The 21065-nt window shown below is 34.9% G+C and overlaps 1 protein-coding gene and 1 long non-coding RNA gene across 14 annotated transcripts in view; both read right to left on the bottom strand.

Annotated features, from left to right (window-relative positions):
* The window catches only part of EHBP1 (EH domain binding protein 1), a 367874-nt gene that overhangs the window by 117144 nt on the left and 229665 nt on the right, over window positions 1-21065 (bottom strand). The window lies entirely within an intron of this gene.
* Window positions 2113-19832, bottom strand: LOC116596325. The gene is made up of 3 exons (XR_004288110.1): window positions 19732-19832; window positions 5834-5838; window positions 2113-2124 (listed from the first exon to the last, which is right to left on the bottom strand). It is a non-coding gene; the product is annotated as an uncharacterized LOC116596325 (long non-coding RNA).

Below are 21065 nucleotides of genomic sequence, written 5' to 3'. Positions count from 1 at the left end.
TTTTGCCATTGAACTGTATGGGTTCCTTAAGTATTTTAGATATTAACCCCTTATTAGACATGTGATTTGCAAATATTTTAGTCCATTCTCTAGGTTGCTTTTTTGTTTCTTAGATTGTTTCCTTTCATATGCAGAAGCTCTATGGTTTGATATCATCTCATATATATATATGCATATATGCATATATATATATATATGCATATATATATATATATATATATATATATATATATAGTTGTTGTTGTTGACTTTGCTTTTGGTGTCATACCCAAAATATCACTGCAAGCCTGATGTCAAGAAACTTTTCCCCTAAGTTTTCTTCTAAGAGTTTTACATTGTATGTTTAAATCTTAAATCCATTTTGTGTTGATTTTTATGTATGGTATAAGGGTCCAATTTTTTTTTTAATTTTATTTTTGTGTGTGTGTTCCAAAATTCATTGTTTATGTACCACACCCAGTGCTCCATGTAATATGTGCCCTCCTTAAATAAGGGTCCAATTTTATTCTTTTGCATGTGAATACTTTTTAAAGCACATTTTATTGAAGAGACTGCTCTTTCCTATTGTGCATTATTGGCGCTTTTATAGAAGATCAGACAAATGTGTATGTGTGGGTTGATTTCTGGGCCTTCTCTGATACTCCTTTGGTCTATATATGTCTGTTTTTATGCCAGTATCATACTGTTTTGATTACCATAGCTATGTAATATAATTGGAAATCAAAAAGGGTGATACCTCCAATAATGTTCCTCTTTCTCAAGACTGCTTTAACTATTTGGATTCTTTTGGTTCTGTATGCATTTTAGGATACTTTTTCCTATGTCAAAAATGCTACTGGAATTTTGATAAATGTTGTATTGAATCAATAGATCGCTTTGGATAGTATGGATATATTTTCTTAAAGATTTTATTTATTTATTTGACAGAGAAAGAGCACAAGCAGGGGGAGCAGCAGGCAGAGGAAGAGGGAGAAAAAAGCAGACTAGCGAGCCTGATAACAGGGCTCAATCCTGGGACCCTGGGATCATGACCTGAACCACAGGCAGATGTTTAACCAACTGAGCAACCAAGGTGCCCCAATAAGCATGGATATTATAACAATATTAATTCTTCTAATTCATGAACACAGTGTATCTTTCTGTTTATTTGTGTCTTCAATTTACTTCACCAATGTTTATTATTTTTAGTGTACAGATCTTTCACCTCCTTTGTTAAATTTTTTCCTTCTTTTTGATGTTATAAATAGAATTGTTTTCTTGATTCCCTTTTCATACAGTTCATTACTAGGGTAAAGAAATACTACTGAATTTTTTAAAGATTGTTTATTGATTTATTTGACAGAGAGTACAAGCATGGGGAGCAGCAGGGAGAGGGAGAAGCAGGCTCCCGATGATCAGAGAGTCCGATGTGGGGCTCGATCTGAGGACCCTTGGATCATGACCTGAGTTGAAGACAGACACTTAACTGACTGAGCCACCCAGGCACCCCAACATTACTGATTTTTGTGTGTTGATTTTGTAATCTGTATCCAACTTTCCTGAATTTATGTATTAGTTCTAATAGTTTTTTTAGTGAAAGTTTTTAGGGTTTTCCACATATAGGATCATATCATCTTCCAGCAGATCATTTTACTTCTTCCTTCTTGCCTTTTGTTTACTTTCCTTGCCCGCCGACTCTTAAGACTTCTGTTATTATACTGAATAGAAGTGGTGACAGTGGGCATCCTTGCCTTTAGCAGATACTAGAGGAAGAGTGTTCAGTTCTTCCCTATTATGATTTAGCAATGGGGTCTTCATAAACAGCCTTTATTGTATTGCAGTAAGTTTCTTTGTATCTATTTTGTTGAGAGTTTTGAATCACAAATGAATGATGAACTTTGTCAAATACGTTTTTTGCATTTACTAAAATGATCATGTGGTTTTTATCTTTCATTATGTTTACATGGAATAACATTGATTGTATGTATATGCTGAATCATCCCTGCATCATAGGAATAAATTACAGTTGGTAATGGTGTATAATCTTTATGATGCACTGTTTAATTTGTTTGCTAGTATTTTATACAGGGATTTTGCACCATAAAAATTGAACAGAAATATTGGCCTGTACTTTTCTTATGGTGTCTTTGACTTTGGTATTAGAGTGATGCTGGCCATATCAAATGAGTTTGGAAGTGTTCCCTCTTCTTCTACTTTTTGGAAGGGCTTAAGAATTAGTATTAATTCTTCTTTGAATGCTCAGTGGAATTCACCTGTGTAGCCACCTGTTCCTGGGCTTTTTCTTTTTGGGGAGGCTTTTGATTACTTTTTTAATCTCCCTATTTGTTATTAGTCTCTCTATCCCTTCTTGGTTTTGTTTTGGTAGGTTTGATGTTTCTAGGAATTTCTCCATTTGTAGTAAAGTGTTTAAATCCCTTTCTCATTTCCTTCTAAGCATATTATACAACTATTTTCTTTGTTCACCATTTAACATCCTAAAGTTGTAACATCTTAAATTTATACCAGCTTAACTTCAGTGGCATATAAGGATTTTTTCCTCTTTTACAACTCTATCCATACCCCCCTTTCAGCTGTCACAGAATTACATTTTTATATACAGTGTGTTCAAAAGCATAATCAATAATTTTTTAATGCAGTAATCTCTTAAATTACATACAAAACAAAATCTGGGTTTACAAACTGAAGTTATAATAATACTACCTTTTAGACTAATAACTTTAAAAAAAGGTATTAATCTCAAGTCATGTAAAAAACAAAAAGTAGACTTACAAACCATTATACTACTACTATCTTTTACAATGAACTGTATATTTACCTTTACTGAGATCTTTATTTGTTTATAGAGGTTCTAGTTACTATCACATGTCCTTTCATTTCAAACTGCAGGACTTTTGGGACACCTGGGTGGCTCAATCAGTTAAGTGTTGCCTTTAGCTCAGGTCACGATCCCAGGGTTCTAGGATCAAGCCCCCCCCCCCCGCCCCTTTTCCCTGCCTGTGCACTCTAATAAATAAATCTTTTTAAAAAATTTACAAACTACAGGACTTTCTTTAAGCATATCTTGTAGGACAGGTCTAATGGTAATGAATTCTTCAGGTTTTGTTTATCTGAGAACATCTTAACTGGTCCTTCACTTTTGAAGGACAGTTTTCCCAGGTATAAGATTTTTGATTGACAGAATTTTTCTTTTAGCACTTTGAATATATTGGCTGCTGCATTGTGTCCTCCAAAATTTCTGACGACAAATCTTACAGTTTTATTGAGGATCCTTTGCATATGATGAGTTGCTTTTCTTTTTTTCTTTCTTTTCTTTTCTTTTTTTTTTTTTAAAGATTCTGTTTATTATTTATTTGACAGACAGAGAGGCAGGCGGAGAGAGAGGAGGAAGCAGGCTCCCTGCTGAGCAGAGAGCCCGATGCGGGGCTCGATCCCAGGACCCTGGGATCATGACCTGAGCCGAAAGCAGAGGCTTTAACCCACTGAGCCACCCAGGTGTCCCTCTTTTTTTGTTTTTTTTTAAATTGCTTTTCTCTTGCTGATTTCAAGGTTCTTTGTCTTTGGCATTCAACAATTTGCTTACAGTGTGTCTCAGTGTGATTGTCTTTGAGTTCTTCATATTGGAACTGTTAATCTTGTTGCTGTTTATCATATCTTTCATCAAATTTGGGAAGGTTTCAAGTATTATTTCTTCAAACTATCTTTTACCCTTTCTCTCTCCTCTTCTAATACTACCATAATGTGTATATTGGTCCACATGACAGTGTTCCACTCCATAAGTCCCTTAGGCTCTGATCATTTTTCTTACACCTTTCTATTCCTTAGACTCTATTATTGCAATTTTGCTATGTTTGAGTTCATTGATTCTTCTGCTTTGAAGCCTGCCTTTTTTCCTACTCTACCTTATTTCAAGAATCCTCTACCTTCTCAAACTTTTAAGGGTATAAAAGGGTTCTGAGACAAAACGAAAGAAAGAAAGAAAGAAAAACAAAAGTTTGCAAATCACTGGTGTAAACAATGTAGAAATGTGGGTATAGAAATTGCTATATTTTTAAATGATCAAATCAACCAACATCAGCTTTGAGTGTGTCAAAGAAAATAAACACAAGAAGACTAACTGGTGGCTTAAGTTTAAATTCTAGACCCTAAACTGAAGAACTGATTATGGAAAGATTCACCTCATTATGTCATTATTAAAGAGTAAAAACGCTGAAGAGATGAAGAGCACTGTGCAATATAGGGGTGTTTGCAGGATGTATTAATATTCATGATGTTTCCTTATGGGAACATGCCTATTCACTGACAAAATTAAATACATTATAATAGTAAGTTTGCCAGAAACACAAAGAAAATGTGTATGATTCCATGCCTATAAAATGATAATTAAATATGAAAAAAAAATCCATTCTATAACAGAGTATTTGGGCTATATAAATGTCCCCACTTGGCCAGCAGTCCTTACTCCAATTATTTCCTTAAAACTTACTACTCTAAGTATAAATCAAATAGTGGTAGAGAGTTAGTGAAATTTCAGGCACAATGATTAGTATATAGACAGTAACATCAAAAAGAAGAGCTGATTAAAAAAAAAAACACATAAGAAAATGTATTGTTATCAGAGTGTGGGAAACACTCTTCTGTGCATCTTTTCTGCTCCTACACATCTTTCTAGGTTGTCCAAGAGTGAAAACTCCTGACTGCTTTTTATCAAATCACTCCTCATAGACAAGTCATCAGCCCTTAAGATTGAGGTACTATCTCCCTCTGGGATAAAGAGCAGACTTGTTTAATGATAGCTATAAATGTACTGGATTCCCCAAGCTCAATGTCTTTCAAATGTGATGCAACCATACTGTGTGTGCAGCTTCCCTCTGACCCTTCATCTCACCCTATGGGACTTGGTGGCAAAAGGAACCAACCAAAATATGCTAATATTCTTTTTTTTAAAGTAAACTCTACCCCCAACATGGGGCCTGAACACATGATCCCAAGATCAAGAGTCACATGTCCTGCTGACTGAACCAGCCAGGTGCCTCAAAATATGCTGATACTCTTGCTGTGAGTAATAAAGCTCTTTATCTCTGACTCAGGAGTCCTGTTTTCTTCCAGCAACCATGAAAACAATAAAAGGTATTTTGATTACCTTGCAAGTAGGGTACAATTCCCACACCTGATGCATTTTATTCACTCTGTCTTTTGGAAAGCTTATTTATGATAACAAACATGCAAAATGTGTTAATCTTACCAATACAGACTGAATTTATAAAATAATCACACATTATCACAAGTCAGCTAAATAGAAGTAAAAGAATTATTAAACATTTGACTGTCTTTAACTTGCAAAGTAGTTCCTTAACAGATTTCCTTATGAAGAATTACAGGAAAGACTGTGAGCCCTAATAGTATATGATTTTACAATGACTCCTCTGTAAAATCTTTTGCATCAGTGAATTTCTAAAAGAGTTCACAGAAATTTTTAGAATTACTACAAACAAAAAACCACAAATATTTCAAATTACTAGGTTACAATACAGGAACTATTATATCCTTAAAAAGTAGATGGGCAAGTCAAGAGTATGAAACTATAAAGCAAAGAAAAAAACAGAAAAAGAAACTTAAAGGAGAACAACTGCTGAGATAGTCTCATATTCTAAATTTGAGTTTCCAATATATACCTATTTATTGTTACAAACAATAAATAAGTTCCTAATAAGCTAAGGTTAATGATTAGGAGAGTTCCTAATCATTTCTATTAGCCATTTTGTTCTACTGTGTGAACTATCCTTATGAGAAAGGATATTCTTAGGGCTTTTCAGTGATACCATCTGTATCTTACATAACCTAACAAGTATTGATACAGAGTACAGAGAAGAGAAACTGCAGGTAGATGCAGCTTTTAAGGGATACTAACAAAATCATGCAGATTTTATCCATATAATTTCTTTTTTCAAAATTTTTTTTCTGTAAACAAGTGAAAATAAGCTTAATTCTCCTATAAATGTACTATAACTAAACCATATACAGACTGCCATAAGGGATAAGTTATTTTCATAAGTGTATGTAGCAAAAGAAAAGGACACAGCATTATTAAGAGCATATAGACTTTGGAGTCAGCCAGATGTGGGATCAAGTCCTAAGTATATCACATGTTTTCCTTAAAGATATGTAAGTAATACAGCTGCTAACTCTTTTTCTATTATGGACATATATTTTCTGTCCCTACCATTTTTCTTTTCAATGTTAATAATTTGAATTTTTTTATAGTACCACTTCCTTTTATGGTATCTTTTGCTTCTTTTGGTTTAGAAAGCTACTTCATCTCCAGAAATCTGGTAAATACTAACTCCTCTTCTTTTAAAAACAATTTCATGTTTTAATGCTTTCTTCCACCTAGAATACATTTTTGGTAAAAGGTGTGAATTAAGGTTCTGAATTATTATCTTAACATAATTTTCCTGAATTGTATTTCATTGTTCTGTAAGGCTTCCCTTACACTATATTATTATATAGGTGTATATATGGGTCTTAATGAGACCGTGTTCATTTCTGGGCTAGAAATTCTGCTTCAGTGTCCCATCAACTGTTTTTACCAGTACATCACTATTTTATAATATGCTTTATTTAATATCTTATAAGGATAATCAAACCTCATTAACCATCCTTTTTAAAAAAGATTTTATTTATTTATTTGTGCTAGGTGTATATATGGGTCTTAATGAGATCGTGTTCATTTCTGGGCTAGAAATTCTGCTTCAGTGTCCCATCAACTGTTTTTACCAGTACATCACTATTTTATAATATGCTTTATTTAATATCTTATAAGGATAATCAAACCTCATTAACCATCCTTTTTAAAAAAGATTTTATTTATTTATTTGATAGAGACAGAGATCACAAGTAGGCAGAGAGGCAGGCAGAGAGAGAGAGGGAAGCAGGCTCCCCACTGAGCAGAGAGCCCAATGCAGGACTCAATCCCAGGACCCTGAGATCATGACCTGAGCTGAAGGCAGCAGCTTAACCCACTGAGCCACCCAGTCGCCCCTAAAAATACTATTCTTAAACATTTAATTTTTCCTAAATAAATTTTTAATCATTTTGATGCCATCCTAAGAGATAACCTGTTTCAATGTTTATAGCAGTATTATCAACAACAGCCAAACTATGGAAAAAGCCCAAACATGTATCAACTGATGAATGGATAAAGAAGACGTGGTATAGATATATACAATGGACTATTACTCAGCCATCAAAAAGAATGAAATCTTGGCATTTGCGACAATATGGACGGAGATAAAGTATATTTTGCTAAGCAAAATAAGTCAGTCAGAGAAAGAAAATACCATATGATTTTACTCATATGTGGAATTTAAGAAACAAAGTAGATAAACATAAGGGAAGGGAAGAAAAAAGAGAAGGAAGCAAATCATAAGAGACTCTTAACTACAGAGAACAAACTAAGGGTTGGTGGAGGTGAGGTGGGAGGGGGATGGGTTAAACGAGTGAGGGGTATTAAGGAGGGCACTTGTTGTATAGAGCACTGGATATTATATGTAAGTGATGAATCACGAAATCCTACTCCTGGAACCAATATTATACTGTATGTTAACTAACTAGAATTTAAATAAAGATTAAAAAAAAAAGAAATATCCTGTTTACATTTTTATTATGCTTACTTAAATTCTGTTAAGTATCTAGAGAAGATGGATCAATACCTTCACAATACTTAATATTACCATTAAAATAAAATGTAATAGGTAAAATGCCAAGAAGGGCTCAGAGAGTATGCAATCTTACTCAGTAGGTCATCTTTTGCTTTTTTTTTTTTGCAACTATTAGAATAAGTAGAAAACTAAAATTCATATAAAATGGCATGCATGCTATTTAACATTCAGAACAAATCAACTGTCCTATAACTGCTAAATATTATCTTATTAAAAGATTTATTTACTTATTTAAGAGAGAGATGGGGAGGAGAGGCAGAGGGATAGACAGACTCTAAAACAGACTCCCTACTGAGCATGGAGCCTGATGCAAGGCTCAATCTCAGAAACCCGAGATCAGGACCTAAGCCAAAGAGTCTGACACTTACCTGATTGAGCCACCCAGGCACCCTTAACTGATAAATATTATTGAATGTATTTTAACTTCAGTGCTAGATATGTTATCCTTTTATAAATTGGTAAAATTAAATGGCAGATACTGACATTTATGAAATAATTTAATTACAGATTCCCTCTTCTCCCGCTGCATATTTAAAATATAATCTAAATTTCAACAATTCGTTTTTAAAAGCCTCCAATAAAAATTTACATATAAAGCAAGGCACAATTATACCAATTAAATAAATAAATTATAAAAGAGAAATACTGTTTTGTAGTAAGACCAATGTGAATTTTTAAAAATCCACTTACATATAGAACATAAATAAAAGAGAAAACCTGATCTAAGAAAGTTAATCATGGGGAAAGCATATTTGTAGATAGTCCTTTAAGAGAGATATATTTAATTTATTAATAACTCAACAGAACATAACAATGTGCATATTAATATCAAAGGACAATACTTGCACTATCTTGTTCAGCTTTTCTGCAAGTTTTGGCCTTTACTGGACAAGAATAAATCATATTCAATTACAAATGCAGTTCTTTTTTTTTTTTTTTTTTTAAGATTTTATTTATTTATTTGACGGACAGAGATCACAAGTAGGCAGAGAGGCAGAGAGGAGGAAGCAGGCTCCCAGCCGAGAAGAGAGCCCGATGCGGGGCTCGATCCCAGGACTCTGGGACCATGACCCGAGCCGAAGGCAGAGGCTTTAACCCACTGAGCCACCCAGTGCTCTTGAATAAGTTGCAATTCTTGAATAAGTTGGCAATACAATATCGATTTTATGATATTGGCATGCTGACTTGGGCTCTGCTCAACTTAAAATTTCTAAAAGTATTTTTAAAGAGCAGATTTAATAAGGTACAATTTACATAAAAAATCCACCCTCTGAAAGTGTACAGTTTGATGAATTTTACAAATTATACAGTCGTGTACAAATATATTTCTCATTACTTACTCAGTTCTCTAATTTAACCCAGTAATTAGCTGCTTAGTCCCACCCTTTCCCTGACCCCATTTCAGCCCTTTTGCTCACTGAATATATAGGTTATAAAAGCAAATAAAGATAGTTTGTCTAATGCATTTCTCAACACTGATAATTTGGGGAGATTATATATTTCAAAATAAAGCCTAAACTGATACAGTACAAGTTAATTCAGTATAACATTTGGTTTTATTTTCACAGATCACATTAATATATTTTTGCAGGAAACATTAAAGAACTAACAGATTGGATACATAGAATTCTATCCCCCCCCCCCCCCACCAAATCCTTACATATACTGCTGGCTTCAAGATCAAAAGTCATATCAACAAATTGAAAGAATAAAATGTCTGAAGATTTCCAGAAAGACAATTATAATCTTTAAATGGTAGTCTTTTCAAGTGATTTGAATATGAGCTTTTTACTGTTTTACTCTTGAGTACACTAAGGGCTTAAATTTTTTCATGATCAGTTGGCTCTGAAATTCCAAATAATGATTTACTTAAAAGCTGTATGTTTAACAGAGAGATTTAAAATGCTTCAGCTACTATTTTCAATCTAAATAGGCAACCTGCCTTGATTTAAAAGATTTGACACTTTCTTTCTAGGAATTGTCATATTGCCCAAATTAGCTTATTATTAGGAGCTTTGTTGTTATAAAAAAAGAGGATAAAATCATGCAACAAAAATCCATCCCATCTTTCTTTTTTAGTTCTGTAATTATCATGAGCAATTTGATTTATTTGCCATTGAATTCATTTACCCAGGAAAATCATATACGATGTTCAGGCTACAAATTAAGTACTGAGTAGTTATGCTTTACTATAAGACAAGTAAAAGCTTGTAAAGAAAAGTAAAGGCATAAAAGCAATGCAGTGTTTTTAATGAAACACATTTACCCGCCTTGGGTAAAAAGTAAAAGTAGCTCATAGCTGCAAAACTTTGTATTAATGCTTAGTGTGGCACACTACTTAATTGAAAGATTCTTAATTAAACATGCCCCACCAAAAAACCTCACCAAATTGCATTTGCCACCAAATGACTAACAAGTACACAACAGTTGGAAACTGTCAAAATATTTTACAGCTCAATTGTAATTACCAACCAAGTCTAAGCGTGCCCTGAGTGGGCGTTAACTACAACTTGGGGGATGCAAAACATTAAACAGCAGTCATTTTTTTGTGGTTTCTAATTTAAAACTCCTAAATAATTCCAAGGCTTTTGCGGCCTGTAGTGAATAATCAGCAAAACAACAATACAAGATATAATAATTTATCATTTTCACAGATTGACCAGTGAGAAGGGCCTTTTATAAGATCATATGGCTTATTCCTTACCATGTAATTGAATATATTGATTATTTGGTTATTTGCCTTTGAAAATGTATTAAGTGATCTTAAGATGTTAAGTGTTTTCTGTCATCCTTATCACAATAGATGTAGCCAAAAATAACTGGGAAGGTGTGATTATGAAGAAATGTCAATATGGAAATACAGCTGGTGAGCTTCCAGAGGGGAAAATGCAGACATCGTTTGCCATTTGAAGTAGGACAGCATCCAGCCACTCTTCACTCCTCCCCAGAAAGTATACCAAGGAGTGGAATACAGCTTGAGGCTCTGTGACCATCCGAATTTGGTATCTCTTACCAAGAGTTAAGAACTGGGTTAATTACTACTGACCATAAGCACTGGTAAAATATTACCTTTCACTGGGTATCATATTCATCCACTGTTCTTACAATCAGATAGGGACAAAACAGAAAGCAGAATTTACCATGCATTATGTAAGCATTGTTTTTCTGAGTTCCCTAACTATATTTTTCCTGAGAAATATCAGTCAGGGGAATGTTCAAAAAGCAGATGCATAATGTACTGAGAACATTTCAGTGCTTCAAATTTAAAATGGAATTATATTATTTAATTTAAAATACACTTTAAAATGTATTATGGTTACATAAGAAGCCTCAGTTATACCTGTTTCATCTTAAGCAGAAAGATGGGCACACAGGTGTTAATTGTAAATAATCCTTTTACCTTTTTATATGACTGAAAAATTCCATTGAAAATCAGAAGGAAAAAAAATCTCGTAATAGCCATACAAGTACCAACTATTTAAGTATAGTTATTTAACAAATCCCTCCCAATTAAATCATAATGTGGGTTAATAAGAAAAAGGTTTAAGGAATTAAATTAATGTAAGTTTCTGTATGGTTCTCAGAAGAGCCATACTCACTTAGCCATTATGACTACAACTAGATGGAATGCTCAAACAGAACCGGAAATGCTGATTACTGCCATGTAGCCAGAGTAGATCAATGGGCCACCTGTTGACAGTGAGAAAATACAATTTTCTTAACAATTTTTAAAAATATTTTATTTACTTATTTGAGAAAGAGTGTGTGCATGCACAAGCATGGAGGAATGGTAGGGGGAGAGGGAGGAGCAGGCTCTCTGTGGAGCAGGGGCCCGATGTAGGGCTTGATCATGGGACTCTGGGATCATGACCTGAGCCACAGCAGACCCTCAACTGACTGAGCCACCCAAGTGCCCCTTAACAATTTTTAAAAGATTTATTTATTTTAGAGAGAGAGAGAGAGCACACAAGTGGGAAGGTGGCAGAGGGGCAGAGGAAGAAGGATAGAGAGACTCTCAAGCCAACTCCCCACTGACCGTGACTTGGGGCTTCATCCCATGACCCTGAGATCACGACCTGAGCTGAAATCAAGAGGTGGATGCTTAACCAACTGAGCCACCCAGGTGCCCTAATAATTTTCTACGCTGAATACTTGAACACAAAGTTTGTAGAAGAAATAAATGTACATTACAGTAATATTATGTAGGCTATTGGTCTCCAACTTTTTATCGCATGCCAATATCAGAAAAACAGTACAAACATTCTCATAGGTATACACGTATTTATGTATTATAATACACATGCTACTGTGTATTATAAAACACATGCTACAAATGGAAATTTAAAAAGAAGAGATGAAGAAATTGACAATTAAGATATTTTACTTTATAATGATATAAAACTGATTTTTCTCTCATTATATAGAAGAACAATGTGATAGCAAAGGCTTAAAATTTTTTAAAAATTCGTTTAACAATTTGAATGAAGGTCTAGTTTAAGTGTATATATTGGGATGCCTGTGTGGTTCAGTTGGTTGAGTGACTGCCTTTGGCTTGGGTCCTGATCCCGGGATCCTGGGATCGAGCCCTGTATCAGGCTCCCTGCTCAGGAGGGCAGCTTGCTTCTCCCTCTCCCTCTGCTGCTCTGCCTGCTAGTGCTCTCTCTGTCAAGTGAATAAATAAAATCTTTAAAAAAAATAAATAAAAATAAAGTGTATATATTGATACTTGGTTTGAATGGCTGTCATAGCTAAAAAAGATATATCACAAAAATACATTAATCTAAATGCAAAAAGCACATCATTGGCTGTACTCAGGATACTCATTTTTTAATGCCATCTACCAATTATGCAAAGGATCTTTGTTGACATTCACTTGATTTCTATTTCCTTTTTTTCCCCCCAGTTCTATTTCCTGATGTCAATTAGGTACAGTTAAAACCCTACTAATTCTGAGGCTAAAAATACATGTTTATAAAAAAATAAAATAAATAAATTAAAAAAATAAAAAATAAAAATAAACCCCTACTAACTACTTTTTTATTTGGACTTTTAGGAGCTGGAGAAAGAACAAGAAAGAAACCCTAAGCCCAGAAGGAGAAGAGAAATCATAAAGATCAGAGCAGAAATCAATGAAATAGAAACCAAAAATACAATAGAACAAATCAACGAAACTAGGAGCTGGTTCTTCGAGAGAATTAATAAAATTGATAAACCCCTGGCCCGACTTATCAAAAAGAAAAGAGAAAGGACCCAAATAAATAAAATCATGAATGAAAGAGGAGAGATCACAACTAACACCAAAGAAATACAAACTATTATAAGAACATACTATGAGCAACTCTACGCCAATAAATTTGACAATCTGGAAGAAATGGATGCATTCCTAGAAACATATAAACTACCACAACTGAACCAGGAAGAAATAGAAAGCCTGAACAGACCCATAACCAGTAAGGAGATTGAAACAGTCATTAAAAATCTCCAAACAAACAAAAGCCCAGGGCCAGACGGCTTTCCCGGGGGAATTCTACCAAACATTTAAAGAAGAACTAATTCCTATTCTCCTGAAACTGTTCCAAAAAATAGAAATGGAAGGAAAACTTCCAAACTCATTTATGAGGCCAGCATCACCTTGATCCCAAAACCAGACAAGGATCCCATCAAAAAAGAGAGCTATAGACCAATATCCTTGATGAACACAGATGCGAAAATACTCAACAAAATACTAGCCAATAGGATTCAACAGTACATTAAAAGGATTATTCACCACGACCAAGTGGGATTTATTCCAGGGCTGCAAGGTTGGTTCAACATCCGCAAATCAGTCAATGTGATACAAAACAGTTTAGAAAATTCTGTTTTCAGCTTCTGAAAGTATACCAATATGAGAGTTTACATAGGTAGCAAAGGTATTGTCAGCAACAAAATAACGAGAAAATATTTCTGTAGCCAACAGTATAGGCTCACTAACCAACATCCATCCATTCTCATGCCTGCTTCTTGTAAGGCAATCAGGACAAGTCTAGTACTTACTTTTTCCTAACTTACCTTATAGTAAAGGATAGCCATGTGACAAGGTCTAGCCAAGGTAATGTGAATGGAAGTTTACAGAAATATGAAAATCCAATGAATGTAAGTAGATGTTTATGATTTCTTGACAAAAAGGGATAGAGGTAGAGCCTCCTCTTGTATTTGTCCTCTCATTTACACAGGACACCTTCCACTCTCCACCTGACACATGAGCTTCCCTTTTTTTTTTTTTTTTTTAAGATTTTGTTCATTTATTAGAAAGATGGGGGAGAGAACACAAGTAGACAGAGCAGCAGGTAGGGGAGACGGAGAAGCAGGCTCTCTGCTGAGCCCGGAGCCTAATGCCAGGCTTGATCCCAGGACCCTGGGATCATGACCTGAGCTGAAGGCAGCCACTTAACCAACTGAGCCACCCAGGTGCCCCGACACGGGAGCTTCTAATATGTAGACACATAGGCTAAGAGAAGGTGGCCATGTTAAGCTACATATTAAATATTAGTAAACCTTAATTTCTTTATTAATTTTATATTCAAGCATGTAGACACAAGTTTGAATATATTTTTCCCACACCCAATGAACTGTCCCTGAGTGCTTCTTGTGGGTCACATATCTCACTTTGGAAGCCACTATTTAAATAACTCAAAGGGCTAGATATGCTTAATAAAACTACTTGCAACAATGCCCTGACTTAAAATTATCCACATTTCAGAGAAAAGCTTCAGACAGGTTAAGGGACCTGCCCCAAAACAAATAATACATGAACAGGATGAATATAAATGATTTTTTTAATGGAGAATATTGATTGATGAATATTTTTATGGAATAAAAAGGTTTTTATTCCATTTGCCAAACTGTACTAAAGATGCATACATTTTTTAAACATGCACACATTTAAACTACACAAAGAATATGCCAACTGTATGAAGAAGAAATAATAGTTAAATAGTCACATTTTATATGAAAATTTCCATGAGTTAACAATGTGGCATGTTTATATGCTGTGCTTCATTATACTGCATTTGATATGCAGCAATTTCAGAAGGACCTATTTTAGTTGCTATCATCATACCTGTTTATTAAAAAATTAACAAAACTGTGGCCCTTCACACTGATCCTAATAGGTCAGTAAGTCATCAACAAATGTTTACAATACATTCCATTCTTCTTACGAAAGGTACCAAGGATACTAAGGTAAGACTGGTACTTGGCACTGAAGAATTCATAACTGAGTAGGGAGGCATAAATAACTACCATGACATAGTATGACTAGGGTGATAAAACAGTGCTATAGGATCACACAGTAGAAAGTGATGTCAACAAATACCTCACAGGTATCTGAGTTAGACCTCTGAAGGATGAGCTGGTCTTCCCATAAAGCTTTGCAAAAATAGAGAAAATCTGAAACTTCTAATGGCTACCCAAATGGAAGTATGATTTAATTTGGACCATTTTCCAAGGCAAAACGAGTAACAAAGACCGGTGTGAAGCTCCTAAAAGTCTCAGGCTTGCAACTAAAGTCATAGGCCAAACATAGACACAGAGATGGCAGAGAGCAGCAGTTCTTAAACTTTTTGGTTGCAGGACTTCTTTATACTTCTGGAAATTACTGAGGACTTCCAAAGAGCTTTTGTTTGTGTGGGTATACTTACTGATATTTATTATATTAGAAATTAAAACAGAAAATTAAAAATACCTCTTTTTAAAACTTTATGTTAATATACCTCTATTAAAACAATTCTATTTTCCAAAGAAAAATAGCAAGAAGAGTGATACTGTTTTACATTTTTGCAAATCTCTTTAATGTCTAGCTTAATAGAACATAGCTGGGGGACACTTGGGAGGTGTAGTCAGTTCAGCGTCTGACTTCTGATTTTGGACCAGGTCATCATCTCAGGGTTGTGAAACTGAGCCCCGAATTAGGCTCCATGCTGGGCATGGGGCCTGCTTAAGATTCTCTCTCTCCTTCTCCCCCTTCCCAACGTCCCACCCCCACAGGTGCTAACACTTTCTCTCTCTCTAATAAATAAGTAAATCTTAAAGAGAAAAAGAAGATTGCTGGATTCTCATATCTGCTGTTTTCAATCTGTTGTAACGTGTTGTTTTGGTTGAAGTAATGAAAATCTAGTACACAGATACACAGTTGGAAAAAGGCATTTTAAAAGCTTTTTCAGACAATTGTGGGTATTCTTCTTTGATACTATACCGAAACTCACACAAGTGGTCGTTTCCTAAAGATTAGTTGCCATGTAGAATCTGAAACCACACTGACGAACTTTACAAACTCTGTTAATGTTAAATCCATTGATCATTTTGCACTTTGAAAGAATTTTTATCTCTGCATAATTTTGAAACATTATCCACTGGATATTTGGAAAACAGATTTCCTGACAATGTTGCCGTGTTTTATTATATAATATTGAAAATAACATTTCTTAATATTATCACCTATCTTTTCAGAAAAGTTTTTCAAGTACTGGGAAGATCTCAAGCTCAAAGTGACAGAAATGAGTCTTTCAAAATTCTAATTTTTGTTTGAAAGCTCTAATTTTATCACTGGCAACAAATACTGCCAGTTGTTTCCCTTGAAGTGACAGTATCATTTTGTTCCTGTTTTGAGAAAATAGGTACCAAATAACCAAGTCTAAATAACCAATTTGTCATTCTTTCCAGTAAGAATGGTATTCCCTGACACAGACACCTAACCAAGCTTACAACCCAAACAGAGCAAGTCCTTCTTTTTGAGATAATGGTAGTACTTTGATGTGCAGAAGTGTTTTATGCATACTTTCTAACACAGAATATTACAAGACTGTGTACTCCAAGATTAAGATTTAATAAAATGATTAATTTTTACAGCTTCATAAATAAACTTTTTAAAAAAAAAGATTTTATTCATTTATTTGACAGTCAGAGATCACAAGGAGGCAGAGAGACAGGCAGAGAGAGAGGAGGAAGCAGGCTCCCCAGCAGAGAGCCTGATGTGGGGCTTGATCCCAGAACCCTGGGATCATGACGTGAGCCAAAGGCAGAGGCTTTCACCCACTGAGCCACCCGGGTGCCCCCATAAATACATTCTAAAGTAAACCTGGTTTTGTTTTTTTTCTACTGAGTTTGCATGGCCATTAAGAATACAATGACTTGGGGCACCTGGGTGGCTCAGTGGGTTAAACCCTCTGCCTTCGGCTCAGGTCATGATCTCAGGGTCCTGGGATGGAGCCCCACATTGGGCTCTCTACTCAGCAGGGAGCCTTCTTCCCTTCCTCTCTCTCTGCCTGCCTCTCTGCCTGCTTGTGATCTCTGTCTGTCAAATAAATAAAAAATCTTAAAAAAAAAAAAAAGAATACAATGGCTTCTGCTAACAATTTGGTGCCACAGCCTTGATTCATATGTTGGTGCGAGAGGGTTTTATCCATTATTTCTTTTGCCCAATCTGTGCAAATATCAACATGGTGAAAAAAGCAAATAATGTCTTAGTATTATTATGAAAATGTCCTTTACTTCACAAACCCAACGAACTATCTCATGGACCTCCAGAGGCCACACTTTGAGAAGAGACAGGAAGAGGATTAGCACCAAGGCAGAGGTTTATTCATTTATTCCACTATGGTATTTATACCATTTTTATACCATAGACCCAGGTGCTAACCCTGGGTTAACTGCTAACTGGGTTATCCTGGGTTATCCTGCTAACTAGGATCATCTTAGTGATAAAACAGTCCCCACTCTCTAAGAGAGGCAGACACAGGGAAATTAATAGAAATTAAGATTAATAGAACTTATTAAATTAATAGAAATTAATTAAATTAATAGAAATTAAGAGTGGGAATTCCTTACAATATATATTTTTTACATATTCAAACTGAAGATGGGATAGTTGTGGTTTTATACTATTACATAATAAATACTACCAGAAAGCAATGGCAATTTAATGTCTACTGATTACTTCTAACAGTTTTTTACTATAAATCTTCAAAGACTCTAATTTTAGTATTGAAGTCAAATGTTAAAAGGTTCCAAGGAATTATATGTTGGTATAGTACAGCAAACAGATAATGCATACCCAATTAATAGATGTTGAACAGTACTGAAAAATGATTTGCACTGCTGGCTCCTCTTCTATTTCATTGTTTACAAATTAGCAAACAATCAGGCTCCAGAGTACTCTGGAATCTGTGTGCCTGCCTTTAGTGGGAAAGAGGTTCCCACTGCTTCTTGGCAATCTCTTTTCCTTCAGAAACATTATGGGCCAATACTGGAGAGAATGAATACTCCCTTTAAGTGTTAATTATTCCATTCCTGTATAATTGTGGCCAGCTCCTCAGCAACAAATAAAATCAATTCTCTGCCCAGACAAGAAGGAAAACAAAATGAAACAATACACTCGCTTTAATAGGACCCTTGAAAACTATCTTCAAAAGTTAATGTAACTTCATATAACTCAGGAAATAGAGATGATTCTGTCCCCCAACTCCTTTAACATAATATTATCCTATACCAGTGGTTTTCAACCATTCACAGTTTCAATCTCACAAGTACATTATTAAAGAATCGAGGTGTCAGGTAGAATAGAACAATTTTAAAATCCTCATACCTTGTTCCAGAAAATACCTTTATATATGTTTCATCTATGACACAATGACACAAAAAAAGTGTTTTCATTGAAAAATCTTCATAAATTTTAGTAGACTGTCAACCTCTCTTCCACAATACATATACATGTTAGATACCTCAGTTCAAGAGAGCTTTGGAAACAAAGACAAATCTGTCAATGACAAGAATCATGAACTTTTTTTCTATTTTAATTCTCACTAATCCTCCACACCTCTACCCCGAGGATTTGAAAGTTGCTAAGAAAGGGAGGAAAGATTAAAAAAGAACTCCAAGAAAATGGCCTAATGTCTTTTGGGGGGTGTCAGATTCTAAGACAAATGAATTAAGAACAACAACAGTAGTAGCAACTAATACAGAATTTACTATGTTCAAGGCACTATTCTGAGTACTTTACATATATTACCATATTTAATCCTCACAATAGCACTATGAGATAAGCATTATTATCCCTATTTTATAGATGAGTACGTTAAAAGATAGAGAGCTTAAATAACTTGTTCTACTGCTTAAGAGGCACAGTCTAAGGACTTGGCAGTGTGATTCCAGGCTGAAGATATGACTCACGGGGTACCTGGAGCACCTGGGTGGCACAAGTGATTAAGCTTCTGACTTTGGCCCAGGTCATAATCTCAGGGTCCTGGGATCAAACCCCAGGTTGGGCTCCTTGCTCACCAGGGAGTCTTTTTGTCCCTCTGTCCCTCCCCCTGCTCATGCTCTCTCTCTCTTCCCTGCTCGTTCTTAAATAAATATGTTAAAATCTTAAAAAACAAAAAGAAAAAGAATATATGACTCACTTCATGCTAGGGCCTCAGGATACCAAGGATCTTAGGGAAGATTCAGTACCCTGAAAAATCATTCTTTCTGTAACCGACTCAGAAATGAAATATTATCTAGAAAGAATACTGTGTTAGATCCAGGTGCCTGAATTCTATTTCTGGCCATGAATTTTAAAGAGTTATGTGATATTAGTCTTAATAACATCCATTCTGGGTTTTGGTTTTATCATTTATAAAACAAAAAAATTAAAGAGGAGTGAATTAAGATTCATTTATTCAACTAAAAAGCACTAAGTACTTATTACATGCAAGGCAATATGCATCACTGAGAACCTGTCTGACCCATGTAAAGTCTATTTTCCCAGTTAATATCTCACAAGAGGACCCTGCAGCTATTTGAGCTTGCAACTTAAAACCTGGCATGCCTTTTAAGAATGAAAGAGATGAAACCAAGCCAAAAGAAGTTTAATTACTTGTCCCACAAGGAAATTTAAGGTAAACTGGTCAAAACCCTTCAGTTATTCTAATTTTATCAAAGTGCCAAAAGGAACTACGTGGTGAATTTTTCATTCAAGAATTTACTTAACATCCATTACATGTTAGGAATGGCAATATACTGGCAGACAAAACAAGTCCCATTCTTATGGAGTTTATACTTGCCACAAAGGAAGAACTTAATAAGGGGTTAAAAATTTTATTTAAAGATTTTTTTTTTAATTTATTTATTGACAGAGAGAAATCACAAGTAGATGGAGAGGCAGGCAGAGAGAGAGAGAGAGGGAAGCAGGCTCCCTGCTGAGCAGAGAGCCCGATGCGGGACTCGATCCCAGGACCCCGAGATCATGACCTGAGCCGAAGGTAGCGGCCCAACCCACTGAGCCACCCAGGCGCCCTAAAAATTTTATTTAAAAATATGACGTCAATGGTTTAAGTCACAAAAACATCATTAAAAACACTTTTTTCCAAGCTAGATTTCCACAGAAGCTTTATCCAACTTTCCAAAGGTACCTTTAAGACACATTTAAAATCAAACTCAATGGGATTAAAATTTAAGTAAATTAATTAGTTTTACTGTATTATAGTACAACTTTATAATCTGAGTTATGGGTACAAAGTGATTATTTACTACTTGGCACAGGTTTAACGTATTAAAATCAGTTTTTTCAAGCACCTATAGTTTCATTCCACTTCCAATCTACTAGCAATCCTCTTCTAAATTAGTACTTTTCAAATATGTCAGCCATCAGAATCACTTGGAATAATGGGAGAGTCAGGTGGCACCTGACATGAAAATCCTGATTCAGTAGGTAAGAGGTGGGTCCCAGGTGATTCTGATCCAGCTAGGCAACAATGGGTTTTCACCCACAGTTTATTCTTACCAGTTTACATTCCCATCTTCTGGTCTCAAACATATTTTTCTTTTAGTACTCAGAAAAGGAATTTTGCTATGGTATAAAACCTTAGAATTTCTCAGTGTGTAGACCTTAGAATTTCTCCTCAGTTTCTAGTATTAAATAAGTCTTCCAGTAAACTGTGACCTGGCTTGGGTCCCCCTCAAGATTCTGCTCACAAAAATTTATTGGGTATTTCCTCAGATCTGGCATTAGCCAGAGGTTCAACTCTTTTGAGTTAAATATTTAATTTGGACATATATGTACATGCTTTTACAAAAATTGTTAAGATACTACTATGTGCCACACTATTCTAAGCACTTGAGACATCAATAAAATTGACAGAACTTTACCAGATTCATCACAGGGGGAAAAAAAAGAGAAGACAAAGGTTACCAATATCAGAAATTAGAGGATAAAATAGCTACAGATTCTATATATATTAACAAAATAGGAAAGTTATGAACAACTTTATGCTAAAAAAAACTTGACAGTCAAGATGAAATGGACAAATTCCTTGAAAGATACAAGTTACCAAA

This window comes from Mustela erminea, chromosome 7 (assembly GCF_009829155.1).
Source record: "Mustela erminea isolate mMusErm1 chromosome 7, mMusErm1.Pri, whole genome shotgun sequence".
NCBI lineage: Eukaryota > Metazoa > Chordata > Mammalia > Carnivora > Mustelidae > Mustela > Mustela erminea.
Note: the sequence above shows the minus strand (reverse complement) of the source record. Positions and strands in the feature narration are given on the sequence as shown.